The sequence below is a fragment of the Oncorhynchus keta genome, unplaced genomic scaffold (assembly GCF_023373465.1).
Source record: "Oncorhynchus keta strain PuntledgeMale-10-30-2019 unplaced genomic scaffold, Oket_V2 Un_contig_17810_pilon_pilon, whole genome shotgun sequence".
NCBI classification, from domain to species: Eukaryota; Metazoa; Chordata; class Actinopteri; order Salmoniformes; family Salmonidae; genus Oncorhynchus; species Oncorhynchus keta.
Window position 1 is genome coordinate 1 of NW_026280593.1, and position 5,000 is coordinate 5,000.

The window sequence follows — 5,000 nt, forward strand, 5'->3', positions numbered from 1 at the left end:
GGAGCGTCTATACAGGCAGTGACCGAGGTAGGAACTGAAACACGGAGCGTCTATACAGGCAGTGACCGAGGTAGGAACTGAAACACGGAGCGTCTATACAGGCAGTGACCGAGGTAGGAACTGAAACACGGAGCGTCTATACAGGCAGTGACCGAGGTAGGAACTGACACGGAGCGTCTATACAGGCAGTGACCGAGGTAGGAACTGAAACACGGAGCGTCTATACAGGCAGTGACCGAGGTAGGAACTGAAACACGGAGCGTCTATACAGGCAGTGACCGAGGTAGGAACTGAAACACGGAGCGTCTATACAGGCAGTGACCGAGGTAGGAACTGAAACACGGAGCGTCCATACAGGCAGTGACCGAGGTAGGAACTGAAACACGGAGCGTCTATACAGGCAGTGACCGAGGTAGGAACTGAAACACGGAGCGTCTATACAGGCAGTGACCGAGGTAGGAACTGAAACACGGAGCGTCCATACAGGCAGTGACCGAGGTAGGAACTGACACGGAGCGTCTATACAGGCAGTGACCGAGGTAGGAACTGAAACACGGAGCGTCTATACAGGCAGTGACCGAGGTAGGAACTGAAACACGGAGCGTCCAGACAGGCAGTGACCGAGGTAGGAACTGAAACACGGAGCGTCCAGACAGGCAGTGACCGAGGTAGGAACTGAAACACGGAGCGTCTATACAGGCAGTGACCGAGGTAGGAACTGAAACACGGAGCGTCCTATACAGGCAGTGACCGAGGTAGGAACTGAAACACGGAGCGTCCAGACAGGCAGTGACCGAGGTAGGAACTGAAACACGGAGCGTCCAGACAGGCAGTGACCGAGGTAGGAACTGAAACACGGAGCGTCTATACAGGCAGTGACCGAGGTAGGAACTGAAACACGGAGCGTCTATACAGGCAGTGACTGAGGTAGGAACTGAAACACGGAGCGTCTATACAGGCAGTGGCCGAGGTAGGAACTGAAACACGGAGCGTCTATACAGGCAGTGACCGAGGTAGGAACTGAAACACGGAGCGTCCTTACAGGCAGTGACCGAGGTAGGAACTGACACACGGAGCGTCCAGACAGGCAGTGACCGAGGTAGGAACTGAAACACGGAGCGTCTATACAGGCAGTGACCGAGGTAGGACCTGACACGGAGCGTCTATACAGGCAGTGACTGAGGTAGGAACTGAAACACGGAGCGTCCATGCAGGCAGTTGAACGAGGTAGGAACTGAAACACGGAGGGTCTATACAGGCAGTGACCGAGGTAGGAACTGAAACATGGAGCGTCCATGCAGGCAGTTGAACGAGGTAGGAGCTGAAACACGGATCGTCTATACAGGCAGTGACCGAGGTAGGAACTGAAACACGGAGCGTCTATACAGGCAGTGACCGAGGTAGGAACTGACACGGAGCGTCTATACAGGCAGTGACCGAGGTAGGAACTGAAACACGGAGCGTCCATACAGGCAGTGACCGAGGTAGGAACTGACACGGGCGTCTATACAGAGCAGTGCCGAGGTAGGCACTGGGAAACACGGAGAGTCCACACGGGCAGTGACCGAGGTAGGAGCTGAAACACGGATCGTCTATACAGGCAGTGACCGAGGTAGGAACTGAAACCCACGGAGCGTCATACAGGCAGTGACCGAGGTAGGAACTGAAACATGGAGCGTCTATACAGGCAGTGACTGAGGTAGGAACTGAAACACGGAGCGTCTATACAGGCAGTGACCGAGGTAGGAACTGAAACACGGAGCGTCTATACAGGCAGTGACCGAGGTAGGAACTGAAACACGGAGCGTCTATACAGGCAGTGACCGAGGTAGGAACTGACATGGAGCGTCTATACAGGCAGTGACCGAGGTAGGCACTGAAACACGGAGCGTCCATACAGGCCTGAGGTAGGAAACTGGAACACGGAGCATCTATACAGGCAGTGACCTAGAAACTGAAACACGGGAGTGTCCATACAGGCAGTGACCGAGGTAGGAACTGACATGGGAGCGTCTATACAGGCAGTGACCGAGGTAGGAACTGACACGGGATGCCTATACAGGCAGTGACCGAGGTAGGACCTGACACGGAGCGTCCATACAGGCAGTGACCGAGGTAGGAACTGACACGGAGCGTCCATACAGGCAGTGACTGAGGTAGGAACTGAAACACGGAGCGTCTATACAGGCAGTGACCGAGGTAGGAACTGACACGGAGCGTCTATACAGGCAGTGACCCGGTAGAAACTGGGGAAACACGGAGAGTCTATACAGGCAGTGACCGGTAGAGCCGGGAAACGGATCGCCTATACAGGCAGTGACCGAGGTAGGAACTGAAACACGGAGCGTCTATACAGGCAGTGACCGGTAGGAACTGACATGGAGCGTCTATACAGGCAGTGACCGAGGTAGGAACTGAAACACGGAGCGTCCATACAGCCAGTGACCGAGGTAGGAACTGAACACGGAGCGTCCATACAGGCAGTGACCGAGGTAGGAACTGACATGGAGCGTCTATACAGGTGACCGAGGTAGGAAGAAACACGGAGCGCCCATACAGAGTGACCGAGGTAGGAACTGAAACACGGAGCGTCCATACTAGACCGAGGTGAACTTGTCTTAGCCAGTGACGAGGTAGGAACTGAAACACGGAGCGTCTATCAGTGACCGAGGTTGAAACAACCATTCCGAGGTGGTAGGAACTGACATGGAGCGTTCTGTACAGGCAGTGACCGAGGTAGGAAACTGGAAACACGGAGCGTCTATACAGGCAGTGAAGGTAGGAACTGACATGGGAGCGTCTATACAGGCAGTGACTGGTAGGAACTGAAACACGGAGCGTCCATACAGGCAGTGGCCGAGGTAGGAACTGACACACGGAGCGTCTATACAGGCAGTGACCGAGGTAGGAACTTTCAGAAGACCTACAGAGGACCTACTAACTAACATGTTGTCTTCTGACTGACTGTGTCTATCTGTTCAACCATTCTAGAGTGGATCTCTGTTCTGTGGTGGTTGATAGGTGGACATGGACACTAAGTGGATCTCTGTTCTGTGGTGGTTGATAGGTGGACATGGACACTAGTGGATCTCTGTTCTGTGGTGTTTGTCTTTGATAGGTGGACATGGACACTAAGTGGATCTCTGTTCTGGGGTGTTTGTCTTTGATAGGTAGACATGGACACTAAGTGGATCTCTGTTCTGGGGGTGTTTGTCTTTGATAGGTGGACATGGACACTAAGTGGATCTCTGTTCTGTGGTGTTTGTCTTTGATAGGTGGACATGGACACTAAGTGGATCTCTGTTCTGTGGTGTTGATAGGTGACATGGACACTAAGTGGATCTCTGTTCTGGGGTGTTTGTCTTTGATAGGTGGACATGGACACTAAGTGGATCTCTGTTCTGTGGTGTTGATAGGTGGACATGGACACTAAGTGGATCTCTGTTCTGTGGTGTTGATAGGTGGACATGGACACTAAGTGGATCTCTGTTCTGGGGTGTTTGTCTTTGATAGGTAGACATGGACACTAAGTGGATCTCTGTTCTGGGGTGTTTGTCTTTGATAGGTGGACATGGACACTAAGTGGATCTCTGTTCTGGGGTGTTGATAGGTGGACATGGACACTAAGTGGATCTCTGTTCTGGGGTGTTTGTCTTTGATAGGTGGACATGGACACTAAGTGGATCTCTGTTCTGTGGTGTTGATAGGTGGACATGGACACTAAGTGGATCTCTGTTCTGTGGTGTTGATAGGTGGACATGGACACTAAGTGGATCTCTGTTCTGTGGTGTTGATAGGTGGACATGGACACTAAGTGGATCTCTGTTCTGTGGTGTTTGTCTTTGATAGGTGGACATGGACACTAAGTGGATCTCTGTTCTGGGGTGTTTGTCTTTGATAGGTGGACATGGACACTAAGTGGATCTCTGTTCTGGGGTGTTTGTCTTTGATAGGTGGACATGGACACTAAGTGGATCTCTGTTCTGGGGTGTTTGTCTTTGATAGGTAGACATGGACACTAAGTGGATCTCTGTTCTGGGGTGTTTGTCTTTGATAGGTGGACATGGACACTAAGTGGATCTCTGTTCTGTGGTGTTTGTCTTTGATAGGTGGACATGGACACTAAGTGGATCTCTGTTCTGTGGTGTTGATAGGTGGACATGGACACTAAGTGGATCTCTGTTCTGGGGTGTTTGTCTTTGATAGGTGGACATGGACACTAAGTGGATCTCTGTTCTGTGGTGTTTGTACTTGATAGGTGGACATGGACACTAAGTGGATCTCTGTTCTGGGGTGTTGATAGGTGGACATGGACACTAAGTGGATCTCTGTTCTGTGGTGTTTGTCTTTGATAGGTGGACATGGACACTAAGTGGATCTCTGTTCTGGGGTGTTGATAGGTGGACATGGACACTAAGTGGATCTCTGTTCTGGGGTGTTTGTCTTTGATAGGTGGACATGGACACTAAGTGGATCTCTGTTCTGTGGTGTTGATAGGTGGACATGGGTGGATCTCTGTTCTGTGGTGTTGATAGGTGGACATGGACACTAAGTGGATCTCTGTTCTGGGGTGTTTGTCTTTGATAGGTAGACATGGACACTAAGTGGATCTCTGTTCTGGGGTGTTTGTCTTTGATAGGTGGACATGGACACTAAGTGGATCTCTGTTCTGGGGTGTTTGTCTTTGATAGGTGGACATGGACACTAAGTGGATCTCTGTTCTGGGGTGTTTGTCTTTGATAGGTGGACATGGACACTAAGTGGATCTCTGTTCTGTGGTGTTGATAGGTGGACATGGACACTAAGTTCTGGTGATTGGAGTTGTTTGCTACAGACTGTTTGAAGTGGTTTTTGAAGTGAAGTATCTGAGTTAGCTGAGGTTCTGTGTTAGGAGTTTTATCTGGACATGACAGATGTTGCTGACAGGGTCTTGAGGAGGAAGGCTTGGTGCTGGTCAGAGGGGCTCTGGTATCAGTTTATACCAGAAACAGGACAGATAA

General features: G+C 51.0%; 1 protein-coding gene and 1 long non-coding RNA gene across 3 annotated transcripts in view; both read left to right on the top strand.

Moving 5' to 3' along the window:
• Window positions 1-2,169: 2,169 nt before the first annotated feature.
• LOC127919888 (ankyrin-3-like) overlaps window positions 2,170-5,000 on the top strand; it is a 28,603-nt gene continuing 25,772 nt past the window's right edge. Inside the window, exon 1 of the mRNA XM_052503738.1 lies at window positions 2,170-2,199. The gene's annotated coding sequence lies outside the window, so the exon portion shown is untranslated. The remainder of the gene's footprint in view (window positions 2,200-5,000) is intronic.
• Window positions 3,430-4,370, top strand: LOC127919889 (uncharacterized). 2 transcript variants are annotated; one of them, XR_008104358.1, is made up of 3 exons: window positions 3,430-3,461; window positions 4,058-4,109; window positions 4,304-4,370. It is a non-coding gene; the product is annotated as an uncharacterized LOC127919889 (long non-coding RNA). The 2 variants fall into 2 exon arrangements; XR_008104359.1 differs by lacking the exon at window positions 3,430-3,461 and adding an exon at window positions 3,721-3,752.